Raw genomic sequence first — 25,947 nt, 5'->3', positions numbered from 1 at the left:
GAATAAAACATAAAATAGGATAGAGATACTTATGTAATTCATTGGTGAGAATTTCAGATAAGCGTATGAAGATGCTTTGTTCCTTCTGAACCTCTGCTTTCCTATTGCCTTCTTCCAATCATTCATACTCCTTTCCATGGCAAGCTGTATGTTGGGTTTCACCGTTGTCAATGGCTACCTCCTGTCCTCTCAGTGAAAATGTTCCAAATGCGCTATCACCGCACGGCTAATCAGCTGTTGGTTCTCGATCATGTTGGAATAGGATCCATTGATCCTTTTGCGTCTGTCACTACGCCCAACACTCGCGAGTTTGAAGCTCGTCATAGTCATCCCTTCCCAGATCCTACTCGGAATACCACAGACAAGGTTTAGACTTTTCGGATCTCAGGAATGGCCGCCAATTGATTCTAGCCTATACCACGAAGGTTCTAATCTTAGATTAGAAACACAAGAGATACACATTCAAGCTTGTTTGCATGTAGAACGGAAGTGGATGTCAGGCACGCATTCATAGGTGAGAATGATGATGAGTGTCACAGATCATCAGATTTTTCAGGTTGAAGAACTAGTGTATATCTTAGAGAAGAAGTAGGCATGAATTGAATAGAAAAACAATAGTACTTTGCATTAATTCATGAGGAACAGCAGAGCTCCACACCTTAATCTATGGTGTGTAGAAACTCCACCGTTGAAAATACAAAAGTGATAATGGTGATCATTGGCTTCGAGTAAATGATCAAGTGTGTAAAAGATCAAAAGTATGATCAAGTGTGTAAAAGTCTCTAAAATACAATAGCAAAAGGTCTTATTTGTAGAAAACTAGTAACCTATGGTTTACAAAAATGAGTAAATGATGCAGAATCCACTTCCGAGCCCACTTGGTGTGTGCTTGGGCTGAGCATTGAAGCTTTCATGTGTAGAGGCTTTTCTTGGAGTTAAACGCCAGCTTTTGTGCCAGATTGGGCGTTTAACTCCAGCTTTTATGCCAGTTCTGGCGTTTTGACGCCAGAATTTCTATGCTGAATTGGAACTCCTGTTTGGGCCATCAAATCTCGGGCAAAGTATGAACTATTATATATTGCTGGAAAGCCCAGGATGTCTACTTTCCAACGCAATTAAGAGCGTGCCAATTGAGCTTTTGTAGCTCCAGAAAATCCACTTCGAGTGCAGGGAGGTCAGAATCCAACAGCATCTGCAGTCCTTTTTCAGCCTCTGAATCAGATTTTTGCTCAGGTCCCTCAATTTCAGTCAGAAAATACCTAAAATCACAGAAAAATACACAAACTCATAGTAAAGTCCATAAATATGATTTTTATTTAAAAACTAATAAAAACATAATAAAACTAACTAAAATATACTAAAAACAATGCCAAAAAGCGTATAAATTATCCGCTCATCAGCGCTCGCACAACAGCGTGCGGGCACTGCGGATAGAAGAGGTATCGCAGCCGGTGCGGACGCAAGAGGTTATGTGCAAATGCACAGATGGAAAGAAGGGGTTACATTCAGACGCACAAGGGATGCGTGTGCTGCGACTAGGTTGCCAAGGTCTGTGCGGGCCCACATATCTTTGCACGCGCAAAGGTGGCTCTTCCCCCTTTTTTATGACAAAGTGAAGTGTGCATTCACATGCAGGGTGTGCGTACGCACAGGGGGAAAAGATGGGATGTATACACACGCACAAGCCATGCGCGTGCCGTGAACAGAGGGAGTGTTTAGGGGTGTGCGTGCGCACATTGCTATGCGTGCGCACAGGGACGGAAAAACAGGGGTACTGTGCGCTCGCACAAGGCTGTGCGGACGCACAGGACTTTGTTCCTACAACAAAAGTTTTGCCTCTAAGGCATCAAACTTGATGTTCAAAACAGGTTTTCAAGTCCCAAAACATCATAAAACTCCCAAAAACACATTATTTCACTAAAATTACCCAACAAACTTCAAAATAAAACTAACTAACCAAGCAAAATAACCAATTATTCATGAAACAAAAGCTAAAAGAGAGAAAGTTAGAAGGATATTACCATGGTGGGGTGTCTCTGACGATCGGATTTCTGCTAGTAAAGATATTTTCATAAAAGTAATCGCGTTGTAGAAATTTTCCAACAGAGAATCCTTTCGTACAAAAGTTTTGGTTGTCACAAGTAACAAAACCCAATAAAATTTATAACCGAAGTATTGAAACCTCGGGTCGTCTTCTCAAGGAATTGCAGGGAGGTATGATTTATTATTGGTTATGTAAAAAGATATGTTTTTGGGTTTTTGAAGTAGGGAACAAGGAGAATAAATTAGTAATAAAGTAAATTAATAATAATAATAACTCTTGGCAAGGTATGAGAACTGGAAATCCCATCCTAGTTATCAGGTGTGATGAGAATTGGATTTTAATCCCACTTAGTTAACCCTTACTAAATAAAGAAAAGTCAAGTGGACTAATTAAATTGATCCTCAAGTCCTAGTCAACTCCTGTGGAAAGACTAGCTTTAGAGCGATTCGAATAATCAATTAGCAACTCCAATTTCAATCCACAGCTGAGTTTGATAACTCAAGTGTTACCAATTAATCAACCAAAGCCAAAAGGGAAGAAAATCTACTCGAATGAAAATAATTTGGATAAATCGAAAACATCAATAACATAAATAGAATAAAAAATGATCTTATATCTGAAATACCTCAATTTATATTAATTAAGAAAATCCTAACATGAATAGTTCATAAGCCAAATTGAAAAGATAAATAACAATTAAAGTAATAGAATAGATAAAAGTAGAAAATAAATTAAAGGAATATTGAACTGGCATTGAAGTAATAATCATAAAATAAAAGGAATCCTAATCCTAAAACCTAAGAGAGAGGAGAGAGCCTCTCTTTCTAAAAAACTACATCAAAAACCTAAAATTATGTATTTTCAAGTTGTAAAAATGTCTCTTCTGTTGTCCTTTGATTCCTCTATTCTCTGGCTTATATTCTGTGTTTCTGGATTTAGAATTGGGCCGAAAAAGGGTCCAGAAATCACTGGGAGCGTTTTCTGCAGATTCCTGTACGTGGCGTCCGTCACGCGTACGCGTGGGTCACGCGTTCGCGTGGTTTGGAGTTTTCCTGGTCACGCGTACGCGTCATTTTCGTTCTGCTCAAGGCACGCGTCCGCATTAGTCACACATTCGCGTCGATGCTATTTCACGCTAGGCACGCGTCCGCGTCATCCATGCGTTCGCGTCGCTGCCTTTTCTTCAAAACTCCATTTTTGTGCTTTCCTTCCATTTTTGTATGTTTCCTTTCTGTCCTTTAAGCCATTCCTGCCCTATGAGACCTGAAAATACTTAACACACAAATCACGGCATCGAATGGTAATAAAGGATAATTAAAATTAATACTTTTAAAGCATAGGAAACATGTTTTCACACTTTATCACATAATAAGAAAGGAAAAATAAAATCGTGCAATTCATATGAATAAGTGGGTGAAGAATTGATAAAAACACTCAAATTGAGCACACGATAAATCATAAAATATGGGTTTATCAGTCTCCCACCTATCACTTTGGTTTAAAGTCCTTAAGTTGGACTTGGTGAGGAGATCCTTGTTAGGGCGGCTTATGTTTCCACTCCTCCTTGAATCTCCAACCAAGTTTTCTCTTGATTTGACCTCCGGGGTCCCAAATGAATTGTCTCAAACTCTTAAGAGACTTCAAGCTATCAACTAGGATCCATAAGTGTTGATTCTTGAAATTAATACCCGGATCCCGTACTTGAGTTCCTCTATCACCATTGACATGCTTGTGCACTCCCCGAAATCCACTAAAGTTTTTCTCGCACCAAAATTGAGCTCCAAATGTTGATTTGGCTTCCTTGATGAACTTTCCATTTCTTTGCCAATTAACATTCTTCTCTCCACCATCCACTACTCCAAAAAAGGTTTAAAGTTGACAATCCGTCTCCAAGACGGCATATTGATGTGGGCCTAGAAAGCTTGTTGAAAAAGCCTTTACCCGCTCAATTCGTTTTTGCACAACTATCTTTAATTCTTGGTGAATAGAATCTTCCTCAACCTCCTCTAAACCTTCCTAATCATCACTCAAGTCAAGAATTGGAGGTTGTGTAAAGTCCACATCAACATCTCCTTCCAAATCCAATAAGGGAGGCTCATGAAGGTCATTGGCAGGGTTGACTAAGTTGGACAAAAAATCTTGAATGATGGAATCCTCTTTATCACTTTCCCACAATTCTTCATTTGTTTCCTCTTGTGCTTCATGTTGTGACTAGCTATCTTCCAATTGATTTTGTAATTCTTCGCTCACTCCACACTTTTCACTTGGTTCTACAAATTTATCCACTAGAATTTCTTGGTCATGGCATGAACGCAATGAGGCTAACCGGTCAAGAGTTTCTGCTATTGTTGACATGACTTGTTCTTGCTTCTTCCGGAACTCTTTTTGTTCTTGAATGAGCATGAAAAGTACTTCTTGTGTGGCTTGATCCATATGTGAAGATGAAGATTAAGGTGATAAAAGTTGACAATCAAACTCATGAGGGTAAGGGTTTTGTATGTAGTGAGGTGATGGTGTATAGAATTGGTGGCTAGAAAGGTAAATGTTTGGGTTCTATTGGGGTGCATTGTGGTAATGGTGTGAAAAAGTCATAAAGAAAATATAAACAAAAACTTACTAACAAAAGCAAACAAACAACCAAAAAGTACTATTTACACTATTAACATATTCACAACAACCAAAAGATATAACACCGTTTGCATCCCCGGCAATGGCGCCAAATTTGATGAAAGATTTATTGTATGGTTTGGAATCAATCAAAACAAGAATCAATTCTTTGGTAGCATAGTCCAAACCAACAATGAATTCCCTAATCAAATGTTTAATTCAAATTAAAACATATTACTGAGAGTAGTTAAACCTCGGGTCGTTCTTCCCTAGGATGCAATTGGAATGTTACGCTTTCGGTTGTAGAGGACAAAAAAAGGATTTTGTAATCAAAGAATAAAATATTAAAAGAACTAAGCAGTCAAAGAACTAAGGAATGAGCAAAATTGTGAATTAATGCAAGTAAAGAGAAAGATGAGATCAAAACTAGTAAAAATGCTATAAATGCAATAAACAGATTTGACTTGGGAATAAGAAGATCCAAGGAATCCTATCATCGTCATAACCACAACGATGATAATTATGATGAGTCAATCTCGCCTAGTTAACCCCAAGCATTGAGGAGTAAGTGAAGCAAGCATAATTGACCTTAATCCATAAGTCCTAGCTAACTTACCAAACTAGTTGATAAAAAGCTAGCGTCAATGGAAAGAAGAGTAAACTAACTACTCAAGAATTACCACTAAATGTCGGACATCATGACTCTAGTATCCTAGGAACTCAAACCACAAGCCAAGGTAGGAAAATCTACTCAAAATCTAAAATTGGCATTTTCACAAACACCTTGTGTGCATAAAGTAGAACATGGAAAATTGCAAAGTAAAATAGAAAACTATAACCAACTATCAACAATATCAATAAGAGACAAGCAATTAAACATAAAGGAAGCATGAAACATAAAATTCATTGATCAAAACTTCAAGAAACACAAAATTGAAAATATGAACAAGTAACTTGAACCAAAAGGAAATGAAAGTAAAAGTGCTATATTTAAAGAGAAAATTGAGAGTACTTACAATTAAAGGAGCAAAATCCAAAAGAAAAGCTTGCTATAAAATGCTACAATAGAAATGGAATTGAAATCCTAAGAGAGCAATGCTACACTACTCCTACTCCTACTCCTAATTACTCCCTAAAACTATCTAAGTGAGCTCTAAGTCTTAATGCCTTCATATGTGTTGAATTCCTCTTCATATAGCATCCAAAATCAGTATCCAAGCCTTCCAAAATGGGCCAAGAGGCCTCAAAAATCGCAAAGCACGTGTTTCATTAATGCAACCACGTGCAGAGACCTGTGCGTACGCACAGATGTATGCGTCTGCACACATGGCTGAAAGTTGACCTGAAGAAAATCATGATCGGGCTAGCGGACCCAAAGCTATGGAACTTGGGTGTGGATATTTTGTCGAAATGGAATGGCCTCACCTTACTGTTTTCTTAAAAAATAAACGAAATTTTCGTAAATGGTGGATATTTCTAAATAAAAAAAGTATGTCCTAAGCTTTAGCTTTTAATCCGCATATTTTTACCCTTCGTAATTCTTCCTCAGCCAGGCTTGTGCAGAATAGCAGAACAAGTAAAGTATTTGTAGCATAGCAAAAATGCCTTCCTCGTCAGTAATATGTTTGCTCGTGGCAATTGTAGCCTATTGGGAGAATTGATGACTGCATCAAAAATGCACTTGCTATTGCTAATACTAGTACATCGGAGAATTCTGAATTGGTTAGTTTAAATAGTCTCGGACTGTGAAACAAGAGAGTATCCCGAACCTACACGTACGCACGGGTGCTTGTGCGCACGCACACATGGAAATTCTTTCTTGTGTGTATGCACGCTTACTTTTGCGCACACACACTTCGCTATGTGTGCTTTTCCTTGTTTTCTTCATGTTTTCTCCCTTGTACATGCTTTCTTCTACTTTTGGCTATCCATTCTTGCCTCTAAGGCCTGAAATCACTCAGTGAACATGTCATGGCATCAAATAGAATAAAAGTGGAATTAAATTGCTCATATTAAGCACAAAATTACATGTTTTCACATTTAGAATCAAATTGGGGACAAAACACAAAAGTATGCTATTTTGGCGCTTAAGTGTGAGTTCATGTGCTAGAATCTATCCAAATTGTGTCAAAATATACCATCAAATACAGACTAATCACTCGGATCCGGTAATGAACACGTCATTCAATAAAAGAAACATAGAGCTCATGGCAACAAAATATATTAAGCAAAATAACTAATAAATACTACTAATAACCAACTAACACACAAATAAAAGATGCAATTATTCAAATATGAACATATTTACACCAACCAATAACATAGCACACATATGCAAATCCCAGTAACGGCGCCAAAACTTGACAAGCGGATAAATGTCGGTCAAGAATTACCAAAAAGTTATCTTCCGAATCAAGTCGCACAGTATAGTCTCAACTGACGAGATTTTCACTAGTCAAAGTTAAAATGAGTGTCACAAATAAAACCAATAACCGAGAGTAGAATCCCAGGTCGTTTTTCTTAGGAGTTGACACAAAATGCAATTATTGGTTAGGATTTCCTGGAGATTTTCGAAGTTGAGAACAAGAAATATAAATAACTAGAAATTAGAGAAATAGATAACTAGCAAGAGTTGATAATTAATCAATATAAAAAGTCTTGGTTAGGGGTGAGAATCGGAATTTCTATCCTCATTATCTTTCCCAAGTGTGATGATAAAGGCTCATTGCTCTCACTTAGTTATCCTCTAACAATTGAAGAAAAGTTAAGTGAACTCAATTAACTTTAGCTCACATGTCCTAGTCACTTCATGGAGAGAGACTAGAGTTGGTGAGGTTCAAGCTAATTAGCAATTTTCAATTACCAATCAATACTTAAGTATAACAACTCAAGAGGCTCCAATTACTCAACCCCAAACCAGGGAAGAAAATCTACTCCATGATCATGGATGAAATTTTCTCAAACAGTTGGTGAGCAACGATAAAAGACATGATGAAAGCTAGAAAACAATCCAATTCAAGCTACCACTAACAATAATCAACAATAACAAAACAAGCAATAACAATGGATATGGAAATAACTCAATGCATTAACAAAATTCAAAATTAACAAGATCCAAATATGAGTTCAAGATAACCAAACTGGAAAGAGTACTAAAGGAATCAAAGAAGAAAACTATGAGGAAAATAACTAGAAATGAAGGTAGCAATAGCTTCTCTCAATATCCAATTGAAAGTAAACTAAGAAAACCAAAACCCTAGAGAGAAGTAGGAGTTTCTCCCACTAGAATTCAAAAACTAAAGCAAAACTAAAACTAAAGTGAAGTGTGTCTATTCCAGCTCTATTCTCAGCGTATTGTCTTTATTTTCATGCTTAAATCTGGGCCAAATATCAGTCCAGAAATTGCCCCCAGCGTATTCCCTTATTTGTAGCACATGATGCTCGTCACGTGTACGCGTCAGCCACGCGTACGTGATAAACTACTATTTCATGGTTTATCTTGTGCTTAATTGAATGGATTTTATCAACTCTTTACCCACTTATTCATATTAATTGCATGGTTTTACTTTTCCTTCCTTATTATGTGATGTATGTGAAAAACATGTTTCCTATGCTTAAAAATAATTATTTTGATTACCCTTTATTTTCATTCGATGCCGTGATTTGTGTGTTGAGTAGTTTCAGATCTTCTAAGGCAGGAATGACTTAAAGGATGGAAAGGAAACATACAAAAATGGAAGGAAAGCACAAAACAGAGTTTTTGAAGAAACTGGCAGCCACACGATCGCATGGGCGACGCGGCCGTATGCCAGCTGATGAGCGGATAATTTATACGCTTTTTGGCATTGTTTTTAGTATGTTTTTAGTAGGATCTAGTTACTTTTAGGGATGTTTTTAGTAGTTTTTATGTTAAATTCACATTTCTAGACTTTACTATGAGTTTGTGTGTTTTTCTGTGATTTCAAGTATTTTCTGGCTGAAATTGAGGGACTTGAGCAAAAATCAGATTCAGAGGTTGAAGAAGGATTGCTGATGCTGTTGGATTCTGACCTTTCTGCACTCAAAGTCGATTTTCGTGAGCTACAGAACCCCAAATGGCACGCTTCCAATTGCGTTGGAAAGTAGACATTCAGGGCTTTCCAGAAATATATAATAGTCCATACTTTGAATAAGGATTGATTACGTAAACTGGCGTTCAACGCCAGTTCCATGCTGCAGTCTGGCGTCCAGTGCCAGAAACAAGTTGCAAAGTGGAGTTCAACGCCAGAAACACGTTACAAACTGGCATTCAACTCCAAGAAAGACTTCTCCACGTGTAAACTTCAAGCTCAACCCAAGCACACACCAAGTGGGCCCTGGAAGTGGAATTCTGCATCATTTACTCATTTCTGTAAACCCTAGTAACTAGTTTAGTATAAATAGGACTTTTTACTATTGAGTTTTCATCTTTAGTTTCATCTTTAGATCACGTTTGGGGGCTGGCCATTCGGCCATGCCTGAACCTTTTACTTATGTATTTTTCCACGGTAGAGTTTCTACACACCATAGATTAAGGTGTGGAGCTCTGCTGTTCCTCAAAGATTAATGCAAAGTACTACTGTTTTTCTATTCAATTCAACTTATTCCGCTTCTAAGATATTCATTCGCACTTCAACATGAATGTGATGATCATGACAAAGTCATCATCATTCCCCTATGAATGCGTGCCTGACAACCACTTCCGTTCTACCTTTGATTGAATGGATATCTCTTGGATATCTAATACAGGGGACCGAGTCCGAGTTATTAGCGTCTTCGTGGTATAAGTTAGAACCCATGGATGGCCATTCCTGAGATCCGGAAAGTCTAAAACTTGTCTGTGGTATTCCGAGTAGGATCTGGGAAGGGATGGCTGTGACGAGCTTCAAACTTGCGAGTGCTGGGCGTAGTGACAGACGCAAAAGGATAGTAAATCCTATTCCGGTATGATCGAGAACCGACAGATGATTAGCCATGCAGTGACAGCGCATTGGACCATTTTCACATGAGGATGGGATGTAGCCATTGACAACGGTGATGCCCTACATAAAGCTTGCCATGGAAAGGAGTAGGATTGATTAGATGAAGACAGCAGAAAAGCAGAGATCAGAGGAACGAAAGCATCTCTATACGCTTATCTGAAATTCTCACCAATGAATTACATAAGTACCACTATCCTATTTTATATTTTATTTAATTTTCATGCACTATAATTTCTTAAAACTCTTTGAATCCGCCTAACTGAGATTTACAAGGTGACCATAGCTTGCTTCAAGCCGACAATCTCCGTGGGATCGACCCTTACTCACGTAAGGTTTATTACTTGGACGACCCAGTGCACTTGCTGGTTAGTTGTACGAAGTTGTGAAACAGATATAAGATCATGAACGTGCATATTGAGTTTTTAGCGCCGTTACCAAGGAATGGAATGATCACGATTTCGCACACCAAGTTTTTGGCACCGTTGCCGGGGATTGTTCGAGTTTGGACAACTGACGGTTCATCTTGTTGCTCAGATTAGGTAATTTTCTGTTTCGTTTTATTTTCAAAAAAAAATTGTTTTCAAAAATCTTTCAAAAAAAAATTTTCCCTTTGTTTTCGAAAATTAATTTAAAATTTTTAAGAATGAATTCTAAAGTTTCAAATTGGTATGCTGAAGTTTGGCTGGCCATCAAGCTTTAGACTAACCCGGTATGATTCCTAGAATCTTGATTGAGGACTTTGAATTCATTGCTTCCTTTTCCCTATAGGTTTTCAAAAAAAATAAAAATATACAAAAATCCAAAAAAAATTAATAAAATCATAAAATCAAAAATATTTTTGATGTTTCTTGTTTGAGTCTAGAGTCAATTTTTAAGTTTGGTGTCAATTGCATTTTTTCTAAAAATTTATGCATTTTTCGAAAATTCATGCATTCATAGTGTTCTTCATGATCTTCAAGTTGTTCTTGGTAAGTCTTCTTGTTTGATCTTCATATTTTCTTGTTTTGTGTCTTTTCTAGTTTTTCATATGCATTTTTAATTTGTTAGTATCTAATTATTGAAAATTTCTAAGTTTGGTGTCTTGCATGTTTTTCTTTTCTTAAAAATTTTCAAAAAAGTTCTTGATGTTCATCTTGACATTCAAAGTGTTCTTGGTGTTCATCTTGACATTCATAGTGTTCTTGCATGCATCAAATGTTTTAATCCAAAATTTTCATGCATTGAGTCAATTTTGTGTTTTTCTCTTTCTTCATTAAAAATTCAAAAATATCTTTCCCTTTTTCTTCTCATCAAATTCGAAAATTTGAGTTGACTTTTTCAAAAATTTTTTAAAATCAAGTTGTTTCTTATGAGTCAAATCAAATTTTCAATTTAAAAATTCTATCTTTTGCAAATCTTTTTCAAAAATCAAATCTTTTTCTTATTTTATTTCTTAATTTTCAAAATCTTCACTAACATTTAATATGATTGATTGAAAAATTTCAAGTTGTTACTTGCTTATTAAGAAAGATTCAATCTTTAAACTCTAGAATCATATCTTTTTAGTTTCTTATTAGTCAAGTAATCAACTTTAGTTTTCAAAATCAAATCTTTTTAATTTTCTTTTCAAATCTTTTTCAAATTAAAATTTCAATCATATCTTTTTCAAATTCAATTTCAAAATCTTTTCTAACTTCTTATCTTTTAAAATTGATTTTCAAATCTTATCTTTTTGTTTCAATCATATCTTTTTCAAAAAAAATTTCGAAACTTTTTCAATCAATCTTATCTTTTTGTTTCAATCATATCTTTTTCAAAACTACCTAACTAATCCTCTCTCTCTTATTTTCGAAAATTCCCTCTCCCCTTTTTCAAAATTTCTTTTTAATTAATTAATTATTTTAAATTTTAATTTGAATTTTATTCTTCCTTTAATTTTCGAAAATCATCAACTCCTTTTTAAAATTTATTTTCGAAATCTAACTTTCAAATTTAATTTTTATTTTAATTAAATTTCGAAGTTCTCTCTCTCATCTCCTTCTATTTATTTATTCATCTACTAACACTTCTCTTCCATCCAAAAATTCGAACACCACCTCCCTCTCTGTGTTCGAGTTTTCCCTCTTCTCTTCTTTACATTACATTCTTTTCTTCTTCTACTCACACAAAGGAATCTCTATACTGTGACATAGAGGATTCCATATTTTCTTTGTTATTCCCTTCTTTGTCATATGAGCAGGAGCAAAGACAAGAACATTCTTGTTGAAGCAGATCCTGAACCTGAAAGGACTCTGAAAATGAAACTAAGAGAAGTTAAAATACGACAATCCAGAGACAACCTTACAGGAATTTTTGAACAAGAAGAGGAGATGGCAGCCAAAAATAATAATAATAATTAAAGGAGGATGCTTGGTGACTTTACTGTACCTAATTCCAATTTACATGGAAGAAGCATCTCCATTTCTGCCATTGGAGCAAACAATTTTGAGCTGAAATCTCAATTAGTTTCTCTGATGCAATAGAACTGCAAGTTTTATGGACTTCCATCTGAAGATCCTTTTCAGTTCTTAACTGAGTTCTTGCAAATCTGTGATACTGTTAAGACCAATGGGGTTGATCCCGAGGTCTACAGGCTTATGCTTTTCCCGTTTGCTGTAAGAGACAGAGCTAGAGTGTGGTTGGACTCTCAACCCAAAGATAGCCTGAACTCTTGGGATAAGCTGGTGACGGTTTTCTTAGCCAAGTTCTTTTCTCCTCAAAAGCTGAGCAAGCTTAGAGTGGATGTTCAAACCTTCAGACAGAAAGAAGGTGAATCCCTCTATGAAGCTTGGGAGAGATATAAGCAACTGACCAAAAAGTGTCCTTCTGACATGATTTCAGAATGGACCATCCTGGATATATTCTATGATGGTCTGTCTGAATTAGCTAAGATGTCATTGGATAATTCTGCAGGTGGATCCATTCACCTAAAGAAAACGCCTGCAGAAGCTCAGAAACTCATTGATATGGTTGCTAATAACCAGTTCATGTACACTTCTAAGAGGAATCCTATGAGTAATACGACGCCTCAGAAGAAGGGAGTTCTTGAAATTGATACTCTGAATGCCATATTGGCTCAAAATAAAATATTGACTCAGCAAGTCAATATGATTTCTCAGAGTCTGAATGGAATGCAAGCTGCATCTAACAGTACTCAAGAGGCATCTTCTGAGGAAGAAGCTTATGATCCTGAGAACCCTGCAATAGCAGAGGTGAATTACATGGGTGAACCCTATGGAAACACCTATAATCCCTCAGAGAGAAATCACCCAAATCTCTCATGGAAGGATCAACAAAAGCCTCAACAAGGTTTTAATAATGGTGGAAGAAATAGGTTTAACAATAGCAAGACTTTTCCATCATCTACTCAGCAACAGACAGAGAATTCTGAGCAAAAGCCATCTAGCTTAGCAAATATAGTCTCTGATCTACCTAAGGCCACTCTAAGTTTCATGAATGAAACAAGATCCTCCATTAGAAATCTGGAAGCACAAGTGGGCCAGCTGAGTAAAAGGATCACTGAAACCCCTCCTAGTACTCTCCCAAGCAATACAGAAGAAAATCCAAAAGGAGAGTGCAAGGCCATTAAAATGACCATCATGGCCGAAACCACAAAAGAGGAGGAGGACGTGAATCCCAGTGAGGAAGACCTCCTGGGACGTCCAGAGATCAATAAGGAGTTTCCCTCTGAGGAACCAAAGGACTCTGAGGCTCATCTAGAGACCATAGAGATTCCATTAAACCTCCTTATGCCATTCATGAGCTCTGATGAGTATTCTTCTTCTGAAGAGAATGAAGATGTTACTGAAGAGCAAGTTGCCAAGTACATTGGTTCTATCATGAAGCTGAATGCCAAATTATTTGGTAATGAGACTTGGGAAGATGAACCTCCCTTGCTCACCAATGAACTGAGTGATCTGGATCAACTGAGATTGCCTCAGAAGAAACAGGATCATGGAAAGTTCTTAATACCTTGTACCATAGGCACCATGACCTTTGAAAAGGCTCTATGTGACCTTGGGTCAGGGATAAACCTCATGCCCCTCTCTGTAATGGAGAAACTGGAATCTTTGAGGTGCAAGCTGCCAATTTCTCATTAGAGATGGCAGACAAATCTATGAAAATGGCTTATGGACTAGTAGAGGACGTGATAGTAAAGGTTGAAGGCCTTTACATCCCTGCTGATTTCATAATCCTAGACACTGGGAAGGATGAGGATGAATCCATCATCCTTGGAAGACCCTTCCTAGCCACAGCAAGAGCTGTGATTGATGTAGACAGAGGAGAATGATCCTTCAACTGAATAAGGACAACCTTGTGTTTAAAACTTAAGAATCTCCTTCTGTAACAATGGAGAGGAAGCATAGAAAGCTTCTCTCAGTACAAAGTCAACTAAAGCCCCCACAGTCAAACTCTAAGTTTGGTGTTGGGAGGCCTCAGCCAAACTCTAAGTTTGGTGTTGAACTCCCATATCCAAACTCTAAGTTTGGTGTTGGGAGTCTATAAAATTGACCTGATCACCTGTGTGGCTCCATGAGAGCCCACTGTCAAGCTATTAACATTAAAGAAGTGCTTGTTAGGAGGCAACCCAATTTTTATTTATCTAATTTTATTTTTATTGTTCTTTCATGTTTTATTAGGTTCATGATCATGTGGAGTCACAAAATAAATACAAAAATTAAAAACAGAATAAAAAATAGCAGAAGAAAAATCACACCCTGGAGGAAGGACTCACTGGCGTTTAAATGCCAGTAAGGAGCATCTGGCTGGCGTTCAACGCCAGAACAGAGCATAGAACTGGCGCTGAACGCCAGAAACAAGCATAGAATTGGCGTTCAACGCCAGAAACATGCTGCACATGGGCGTTGAACGCCCAGAACAAGCATCACTTCGGCGTCTAAATGCCAGAAATGCATGCAAAGGCATTTTACATGCCTAATTGGTGCAGGAATGTAAATCCTTGACACCTCAGGATCTGTGGATCCCACAAGATCCCCACATACCTCCACTCACCTTCCCTCCTCATAATCCTATATCACCCTCTCTCTCTCTCCATTCACAGTCATCCCTTCTGTTTTCCATTCACCACTCACATCCATACACCCCACCTACCTTCAAAATTCAAAATCTCTGTCCCACCCAAGCCCACCCATATAGCCGAATACACACATCCCTCCATCTCCTCCATATCTTCTTATTCTTCTACTATTCTTTCTTCTTTTGCTCGAGCACGAGCAAATATTTTAAGTTTGGTGTGGTAAAAGCATAAGCTTTTTGTTTTTCCATAACCATTGATTGCACCTAAGGCCAGAGAAACCTCTAGAAAGAGGAAAGGGAAGACAAAAGCTTCCACCTCCGAGTCATAGGAAATGGAGAGATTCATCTCAAGGGTCTATAGCTCAGTGGTAGAACATTTGACTGCAAATCAAGAGATCCCTGAGATACCTCAGGGGATACATTTTCCTCCACACAATTATTGGGGACAACTAAGGGTGGAACATCAAGATCACTCCATCATCCTTCATGAAATTAGAAAAGATCAAAGAGCAATGAGGGAGGAGCAACAAAGACAAGGAAGAGATATAGAAGAGCTCAAGGACATCATTGGTTCCTCAAGGAGGAAACACCACCATCACTAAGGTGGACTCATTCCTTGTTCTTAAATTTTCTATTTTTCGTTTTCTTATGTTAAATGTTTATCTATGTTTGTGTCTTTATTACATGATCATTATTATTCAAGTGTCTATGCCTTAAAGTAGTGAATATGAATCCATCACCTCTCTTAAATGAAAAATGTTTTAATTACAAAAGAACAAGAAGTACATTGTTTTGAATTCATCCTTGAAACTAGTTTAATTATTTTGATGTGGTGGCAACACTTTTTGTTTTCTGAATGAATGCTTGAACAGTGCATATGTCTTTTGAAGTTGTTGTTTAAGAATGTTAAATATGTTGGCTCTTGAAAGAATGATGACAAGAAGACATGTTATTTGATAATCTGAAAAATCATAAAAATGATTCTTGAAGCAAGAAAAAGCAGTGAATACAAAGCTTGCAGAAAAAAATAGCGAAAAAAAAAGAGAGAAAAAGAACAAGCAAGCAGAAAAAGCCAAAAGCTCTTAAAACCAAAAGGCAAGAGCAAAAAGCCAGTAGCCCTTAAAACCAAAAAGCAAGGGTAATAAAAAGGATCCAAGGCTTTGAGTATCAGTGGATAGGAGGGTCTAAAGGAATAAAATCCTGGCCTAAGCAGCTAAACCAAGCTGTCCCTAACCATGTGCTTGTGGCGTGAAGGTGTCAAGTGAAAACTTGAGACTGAGCGGTTAAAGTCAAGGTCCAAAGAAAAAGAAGAGTGTGCTTAAGAACCCTGGACACCTCTAATTGGGGACTTTAGCAAAGCTGAGTCACAATCTGAAAAGGTTCACCCAGTTATGTGTCTGTGGCATTTATGTATCCGGTGGTAATACTGGAAAACAAAGTGCTTAGGGCCACGGCCAAGACTCATAAAGTAGCTGTGTTCAAGAATCAACATACTGAACTAGGAGAATCAATAACACTATCTGAACTCTGAGTTCCTATAGATGCCAATCATTCTGAACTTCAATGGATAAAGTGAGATGCCAAAACTATTCAAGAGGCAAAAAGCTACAAGTCCCGCTCATCTGATTGGAGCTATGTTTCATTGATATTTTGGAATTTATAGTATATTCTCTTCTTTTTATCCTATTTGATTTTCAGTTGCTTGGGGACAAGCAACAATTTAAGTTTGGTGTTGTGATGAGCGGATAATTTATACGCTTTTTGACATTGTTTTTAGTATGTTTTTAGTAGGATCTAGTTACTTTTAGGGATGTTTTTAGTAGTTTTTATGTTAAATTCACATTTCTGGACTTTACTATGAGTTTGTGTGTTTTTTTGTAATTTCAGGTATTTTCTGGCTGAAATTGAGGGACTTGAGCAAAAATCAAATTCAGAGGTTGAAGAAGGACTGCTGATGCTGTTGGATTCTGACCTCCCTGCACTCAAAGTAGATTTTCTGGAGATACAGAACCCCAAATGGCGCACTTCCAATTGCGTTGGAAAGTAGACATCCAGGGCTTTCCAGAAATATATAATAGTCCATACTTTGAATAAGGATTGACAACGTAAACTGGTGTTCAACGCCAGTTCCATGCTGTAGTCTGGCGTCCAGCGCCAGAAACAAGTTGCAAAGTGGAGTTCAATGCCAGAAACAAGTTACAAACTGGCGCTCAACTCCAAGAAAGACCTCTCCACGTGTAAACTTCAAGCTCAGTCCAAGCACACACCAAGTGGGCCCCGGAAGTGGAATTCTGCATCATTTACTCATTTCTGTAAACCCTAGTAACTAATTTAGTATAAATAGGACTTTTTACTATTGAGTTTTCATCTTTAGTTTCATCTTTAGATCACGTTTGGGGGCTGGCCATTCGGCCATGTCTGAACCATAGACTAAGGTGTGGAGCTCTGCTGTTCCTCAAAGATTAATGCAAAGTACTACTATTTTTCTATTCAATTCAACTTATTCCGCTTCTAAGATATTCATTCGCACTTCAACATGAATGTGATGATCGTGACAAAGTCATCATCATTCCCTTATGAACGCGTGCCTGACAACCACTTCCGTTCTACCTTCTATTGAATGGATATCTCTTGGATATCTAATACAGGGGACCGAGTCCGAGTTATTAGCGTCTTCGTGGTATAAGTTAGAACCCATGGATGGCCATTCCTGAGATCCGGAAAGTCTAAACCTTGTCTGTGGTATTCCGAGTAGGATCTGGAAAGGGATGGCTGTGATGAGCTTCAAACTTACGAGTGCTGGGCGTAGTGACAGACGCAAAAGGATAGTAAATTCTGTTCCGGTATGATCGAGAACCGACAGATGATTAGCCATGCAGTGACAGCGCATTAGACCATTTTCACAGGAGGATGGGATGTAGCCATTGACAACAGTGATGCCCTACATAAAGCTTGCCATGGAAAGGAGTAGGATTGATTGGATGAAGACAGCAGGAAAGCAGAGATCAGATGAACGAAAGCATCTCGATACGCTTATCTGAAATTCTCACCAATGAATTACATAAGTACCACTATCCTATTTTATATTTTATTTAATTTTCATGCACTATAATTTCTTAAAACTATTTGAATCCGCCTAACTGAGATTTACAAGGAGACCATAGCTTGCTTCAAGCCAACAATCTCCGTGGGATCGACCCTTACTCACGTAAGGTTTATTACTTGGACGACCCAGTGCACTTGCTGGTTAGTTGTACGAAGTTGTAAAACATATATAAGATCATGAACGTGCATATTGAGTTTTTAGCGCTGTTACCAAGGAATGGAATGATCACGATTTCGCACACCACCAGCGCGAAAAGGCATTGACGCGGCCGCATGACTGACGCGACCGCACGCCTCGAGCGAAACACATATGACGCGATCACATGACTGACGCGACCGCGTGACAAAGAAAACTCCGAATGACGCGACCGCGTGACCCACGCAGACACGTGACAGAGGCCACGCACCAGAAATTGCAGAAAACGCTCATAGCGAATTCTGAAGTCCCTTTTGGCCCAAATCCAAGTCTAGAAGGCATAGACCAGAGGTTATGAAGTGGGGGAATGCATCCATTCAAGGAGAGTCTCCAATTAGTTAGTTTTCCATGATTTAGATTTAGTTTTGAGAGGGAGATTCTCTCCTCTCTCTTTAGGATTTGGATTTAGATTTAGGATTTTATGCGCTTTCAGGATTATCTCTTTTTATCAGGTTCAATATTCCTTTTTATTAATTTCCCAATTTTATTTATGAATTCTTCCATGTTACAGATTACTCTTTGAATTAATGTTATTTGAGGTATTTCAGTTTATTACTGCTTTCTTTTATTTACATTATTATTATTCCCATCTGAAGACATTTTTATTCCAGTAGATTTACTTTTCTCCTTTTGGTCTTGGTTAAGAAATCAGTAACTCAGGAGCTATCAAACTCAAACATGATTGATAATTGTTATCTTTGTTAATTAAATTGAACTTCAATAATCCCAATCTTTTCTTAGGAAATAAATAGGATCCGAAGATCAAACCAATTAATCCCTTGACCTTCCTTTGCCTTAGTAAAGGTTAACAAAGTGGAATTAAGATTCAATTTTCATCATCATTGATAAGGATAGCTAGGATAGGATTTCTAATTTCTCATACCTTTCCAAAAGTTTATTTACAGTCATCTATTTATTTTACTTGCCATTTAAATTACTTGTTCTTCATTTACTTTAATTGCTAATTAAACCATTCACTCCTCATTCTCAAAACCCCAATTTACAACCTCCATAACCAATAATAAGAACATACTTCCCTGCAGTTCCTTGAGAAGACGACCCGAGATTTGAATACTTCAGTTATCAATTTATTTAGGGGTTTGTTACTTGTGACAACCAAAACGTTTGTACGAAGGGATTTCTGTTGGTTTAGAATCTATATCTACAACGCGACTATTTTTATAAAATTCTTCACTGGCAAAAATCCTAACGTCAAAATGGCGCCGTTGCCGGGGAATTGCAATCGTGTGCCTTATTATTGGTTATTATAAATATTTTTCTTTCACGTGTTTATTTGTTTTTATTTTCTTCTTTTATCTTTATTAGCTACTATGAATTCCCACCCCTCTCGCTTTGAGTTTGGTTCTAATATTGTTGAAAGGAATGAAAGTTATAACAGGAACATGCATCAAGGTCAGAGCAATCAAAAATGGATGGATCCAAGAGGATCTGATCAACCCTTTTGGCAGCAACACCCTCCAAGATATCATGGACAAAGACCATTCTACAATGCATACCAAGGCAATGGACATGGTGGACAACCTCGTAGTTACCAACAAGCCCCACCCTATGCTTATAGGCCACCCTCTCAACACAACCTTGAACCACCACACTCACAAGCTCCTTTTCACCATTCGCCACCATATAATCCTCATTTATCCCGATTCCAATCCAATTACTCCCAAACACCACCACTTCCCAATGTACCACGTCCAAATCCATCACCCCGAGAATCAGAAGTTCGCCTCAAGGGAATAGTAGATCAACTTCAAACAACCCTTCATCAACTGGAGCAAGCAATAAGTCAATTATCTTCTAGACGTTCGAACATTCAAGGGCCTCCCAGAGCCCCATGTGGGCAATCTAATGAAAGGCGTAGCATGAAGAAGATATTAAAAACTCCAGTGGATAAGACAGAGCATGACTTCGTACTAGAACAAGCAGAGGAAGTTGTCATTATACAAGAAGAAGAGTTGGTTGAAGACTTAGGAGACGCTGAACTTCCATGGGAACCCTGAGTTGTGGAGAATTCTGTCAAGGCCGTTACAATTGATGCTAAAGAGGATAGTGTACAACCCCCAAAGCAAGTCTCTTATGAAGAACTAGATGGAATGACCCAAGAAGCAAATTCTCTTGATGATGATAGTCACAAGTCCAGTTCTTCTAGTAATGAACTTGCATCCGCGAGTGAATTCTCTGAGATCGAAGAATTTTCCCCACGCGAGTACGAAGATGATACAGAGGTAGATTTTTCCCAACCTCCCGTTTATGACTTGAGTGACGAGGAAGACATAGAAGGCTTTGATCAGGACATGGATACATTTGAAGAATCTTGCAAAGAAGTAAAGAATTTCACAGAAGAGCACAAGGGAGTAAAACTCACAGAACCACTGGAACCACCTATCCCAAGGCCATTACCACCCAATACAAGCTTCAAGTGGGTACAATCCTTAACCTTTAGCCTTATTTTTCCACTTGAATATGGTTTGCTTGAAACAGATGGCCAGCTTAGAGCTCTCTGCGGCTTTAAGAGTAAAAGGAAAATGGCTCGTACTCAGAGCTGGTGCACAAGGTTCAATAAGGTTTCACGCTTCGACTCGAAGTGTGTGGATTGGCATCATGATCTATCAAATGGATCTCGGAAAACGTTTGGTTATTCTGGTGAGAATCTAATTTCTAAACCGCCCGGATGGAAAAATATAGATCAAGACGAAGGCAGATTTAAAATCCAAGTTTGGGATCCTGGAATCTATTCTGACACTCGTCACCCCGGGAGCCTGAGAATCTATTTGAAGCTGCTCAAAAGCTTTACATGCCTAGTTTGGGACCCAGGAGGCTATTGGCATTCCAAGCGTTGGTGGAGATTTCTGGATGAATTTAAGCACAAGCCACCATAACAGGAAGCTCATCCAATGTCCAACTTAAGGACTTTAACTAAAAGTGCTAGGTGGGAGACAACCCACCATGGTATGATCGTTCCCTTTTTTTCAATTTTAATTTTATTCTGTTTTGTTTATTTTTGAGTTTTATTTTATTTTACTTCATTGAATCTGGAATCATGCATAACATTCATATTAGCATTGCATTCTGCATTTTGCATAAAAAAAAGAGGGTGTGCGACGCGACCGCATCATTCATGTGATCGCGTCAAGTTGTGAAAAACACTTCCCACGCGACCGCGTCATTCACGCGGCCACGTGATCTGGAGATCAGCGTAAAGATCCAACGTCCAGAAAGTTAGGCTGGAATCGTGCGGCCATTGTGCGTTTTGCACAAAATACCCACGCGATCGCGTCCCTGACGCGATCGCGTCACTTGCACAACATCAATCCCACGCGACAGCGTGAGCGACGCGATCGCGTCGCATGGATTACACAACACCCCAAAAGGAGACAGAGAGTTGCGCTGAAACGACGCTGGATTCGTGCGTTTAGCACAATTTCCAGCGACGCGATCGCATGCCCCAGGCGATCGCGTCATTCGCTCCCTAATCCATTCCATGCGATCGCGTACCCCATACGATCACGTCAACCACCATTTCAGCCCAACCACGCGACCGCGTGCCCCACGCGATCGCGTGGATTCAGTTTTATAACCCCCTCAGTCACGAGATCCCTATCCAGTCAGCACCTCCTCTGCAGCAGGCAGATCCTCAGACCACCACCACAGAGACTCCAGCTACCCGTCCTTCTAGTGATGACACCCCTTCACACCCTGCTTGAGTGAGCATCAGGGACGATGCTTCATTTTAAGTGTGGGGAGATCGCCATCTCTGGCGTATTCTTTTGGTGACCACTACAGACTCTTTCATTTTATTTTGCTATTTTTCTGTATTTTTCTCTTTATTTTTATTTTTATTCTCCCAGTACTTATACATTGCTATTTACATGTATTTATACTCTATTTTCTGCATTTTGCATTTTCAGTTCATATTTTAGCCATTTAGTTTAGTAGCAATTCTAACTTATTAGTTATAGAAATTGTGGATTAATTAGTATAGCTTACCACTTTTTAGCATAAGATAGCTCAGTTCAAATTGAAAAATATAAAAAGGGAGTAAACTAGGAACTTGAACATAATAAGAAACATTCCATACGACTTGTATATATAGCATTACATGTTAGTTAGTTAACAACATTTCATCAAGGAGAAATACTAGAACTTTAAATCCACCTTAAGTTTTACGTTGAGAATAATGGGAACTTTTAATTTTACTTGCATGACATACATAATTGATATATGATTTTTGAGCTAGAGAATACACAGCCTGTGAGTTTTGAGCTTAATTGTATGGTTACATTCAAACCATAATTTTTATTCCTGTGTGTTCCGGCCTTCTTATTTATTCTGGTGTTCTTTACTTTGTTTTAATCTATATGTCCGATTATAGAATAGAAATACATACCAAGAGAGTGATTGAGGCCATTATTTAATTTTAGCTTACTTATCCCAAAATAGCCTACCTTTTACATCACCCTTGTTAGCCCCTTGAGCCTTTAAATCCCCTCTAATTCTATCAGCCACATTACTAGCCTTAAGCAGAAAAACAAATTAAAAATCCCAAGTTGAATCCTTGGTTAGTTTAAGATAGAAATTGTGTAATTGTTTAAGTGTGGGAGAACCTATTGGGAACATGGATGATAAAAACAAAAGGGTAGAAAAGTTGAAAAGAATAAAATAATTCAAAATAAAAAAAAAATTTGGGAAGCATGCTCATGTGAAATCAAATTAATTGAATTACCATGTGCATTAAAAAAAAGTGTTATTTTTCAGTAGTTGAATAAAGAGGACACAAGAATTCCCCAAATGTGAAATAAAGCAATGCACATGGGATAAAAATAATAAACATTGAAACATGAGCATGTAACATCAAAAGTGGGAAAATATGGGAAAATAGGTAAAGAAGCTTTGTTTTACAAAGTATGTATGTTAGGTGAGATCTTAGACTAATTAAGGATTCACTTATTAGCTCACTTAGCCTTATACATATACCCTTACCTTTACCTTGGCCCCGTTACAACCTTAACTAAAGACCTCATGATTTTTGGTATGTCTATATTCTATGATTGTTGATTGGTTAGATGAAGAACAAAGTTATAGAAAGTAAGAATAAAAAGAAGAATAGAGTGATTAACCCAGTAAATACTGAGTGACTAGAGAGTAAACACAAAATCCAGTGAGGGTTCAATAGCTCATTAACATATATCTCTGCTGAAATTATTAATTGTCTTGCAAGTTTATAAAATGTTTTTCTCTCCCATTTCAATTGTAAAGGCACTTTATCGACTATCTAAGGTTTGGCTATATATATATATATATATGACTCCTTGAGAATGTGAAATAATTCAACTACATGCAAGCTTTATATACAAGTGAGTAAAAATTAAAATTGCATGATGCATCTAGGTAGTTGCATTTAGATTAGATTGCATTGCATGGCATTCCACCACTTTAACCTAACATTACTCTTGGACTTAGCATGAGGACATGCTATTGTTTAAGTGTGGGGAGGTTGATAAACCACTATTTCATGGTTTATCTTGTGCTTAATTGAGTGGATTTTATCAACTCTTTACCCACTTATTCATGTTAATTGCATGGTTTTACTTTCCCTTCCTTATTATGTGATGTATGTGAAAAATATGTTTCCTATGCTTAAAAATAATTATTTTGATTACCCTTTATTTCTATTCGATGCCGTGATTCGTGTGTTGAGTAGTTTCAGATCTTCTAAGGCAGGAATGACTTAAAGGATGGAAAGGAAACATACAAAAATGGAAGGAAAGCACAAAACAGAGTTTTTGAAGAAACTGGCAGCCACGCGATCGCATGGGCGACGCGGCCGCATGCCACCGCGAAAAGGCATTGACGCGGCCGCATGACTGACGTGACCGCACGTCTCGAGCGAAACACATATGACACGGTCGCATGACTGACGCGACCGCGTGACAAAGAAAACTCCGAATGACGCGACCGCGTGACAGAGGCCACGCACTAGAAATTGCAGAAAACGCTCATAGCAAATTCTGAAGCCCCTTTTGGCCCAAATCCAAGTCCAGAAGGCATAGACCAGAGGTTATGAAGTGGGCGAATGCATCCATTCAAGGAGAGTCTCCAATTAGTTAGTTTTCCCTGATTTAGATTTAGTTTTGAGAGGGAGACTCTCTCCTCTCTCTTTAGGATTAGGATTTAGATTTAGGATTTTATGCGCTTTCAGGATTATCTCTTTTTATCAGGTTCAATATTCCTTTTTATTAATTTCCCAATTTTATTTATGAATTCTTCCATGTTATAGATTACTCTTTGAATTAATGTTATTTGAGGTATTTCAGTTTATTATTGCTTTCTTTTATTTACATTATTATTATTCCCATCTGAAGACATTTTTATTCCAGTAGATTTACTTTTCTCCTTTTGGTCTTGGTTAAGAAATCAGTAACTCAGGAGCTATCAAACTCAAACATGATTGATAATTGTTATCTTTGTTAATTAAATTGAACTTCAATAATCCCAATCTTTTCTTAGGAAATAAATAGGATCCGAAGATCAAACTAATTAATCCCTTGACCTTCCTTTGCCTTAGTAAAGGTTAACAAAGTGGAATTAAGATTCAATTTTCATCTTCATTGATAAGGATAGCTAGGATAGGATCTCTAATTTCTCATACCTTGCCAAAAGTTTATTTACAGTCATCTATTTATTTTACTTGCCATTTAAATTACTTGTTCTTCATTTACTTTAATTGCTAATTAAACCATTCGCTCCTCATTCTCAAAACCCCAATTTACAACCTCCATAACCAATAATAAGAACATACTTCCCTGCAGTTCCTTGAGAAGACGACCCGAGGTTTGAATACTTCGGTTATCAATTTATTTAGGAGTTTGTTACTTGTGACAACCAAAACGTTTGTATGAAGGGATTTCTGTTGGTTTAGAATCTATATCTACAACGCGACTATTTTTATAAAATTCTTCACTGGCAAAATTCCTAACGTCAGTACGCATAGGTGGGCTCTGCACTGGCCACACGACGCATCAATCCCACGTACGCGTCAGTGGACGACGCTCCTAGTTATGCGTACGCATCAGTCATGCGTATGGGTCACTTGGAAGATGGTTTGATCATGCGTACGTTTCTACCATGCACGCACGTCGGTTCCAGCTTCTCAAATCTTCAAATTTTTGTGTTCCTTCCACTTTAGCCTGCTTCCTCTTCATCCTCTATGCCATTCCTGCTCTATAAATCTTGTAATCACTCAACAAATGCATCACGGCATCAAATGGTAATGAGAGAATAAAAAATTTGTAATTTTTAGGCCTAGGAAGCATGTTTTCAATCATAGCACAAAATTTGGAAGGACCCTTAAAAACATGCAATTTACATGAATAAGTGTGAGGATAGTTGACAAAATTCACTCGATTTGATACAAATTAAGTCATAAAATAGTGGTTCATCACACCCAAGACCGGAGAGCCTTCCTCTAGGAAGAGGAAAGAAAAGGCCCTAGTGGCCGACCCTTTTGATTTGACTTGATTTAGCTCCAGAGTCCACGAGGAGCATTTCCATGAGATCATTATGCGGAAGAAGGTTATTCTGGAGGTTCGGTATGATCTTATACCGGACGAGTACCCAGAAATATAGGTTTAGATCTGTAGGAGGGGCTGGGACACACTGTGCAACTCAGTGATTAAGGTGGGCCAACTGATAGTCCAAGAGTTCTACGCCAATACTTGGGTCACATACAAGCATGTGAAGGGCGTAAACCCTAGTCCCAAGAATTGGCATACAATGGTGAGAGAGCGGATCCTTGACTTTGGTCCACAGAGTATGAGAGAGACACTCCGCCTTCCACGTACTGGGGGATGATGAGTCCTATACTGAGAGGGTCAACAGGGGCTGGAGGCCAGAGCAGATACTTGCAAATATATGCCTTTCGA

The 25,947-nt window shown here is 37.9% G+C and overlaps 1 non-coding gene across 1 annotated transcript; it reads right to left on the bottom strand.

Moving 5' to 3' along the window:
• Positions 1-12,398: 12,398 nt before the first annotated feature.
• LOC148568501 (small nucleolar RNA R71) lies at positions 12,399-12,507 on the bottom strand. Its single transcript, XR_015882300.1, has one exon. It is a non-coding gene; the product is annotated as a small nucleolar RNA R71 (small nucleolar RNA).
• Between the last annotated feature and the right edge of the window lie 13,440 nt (positions 12,508-25,947).

This window comes from Arachis ipaensis, chromosome B4 (genome assembly GCF_059453495.1).
Source record: "Arachis ipaensis isolate K30076 ecotype BB chromosome B4, ASM5945349v1, whole genome shotgun sequence".
Taxonomy (NCBI): Eukaryota; Viridiplantae; Streptophyta; class Magnoliopsida; order Fabales; family Fabaceae; genus Arachis; species Arachis ipaensis.
The sequence above is the reverse complement of the archived record's forward strand: the minus strand, read 5'-3'. Positions and strand labels throughout refer to the sequence as shown.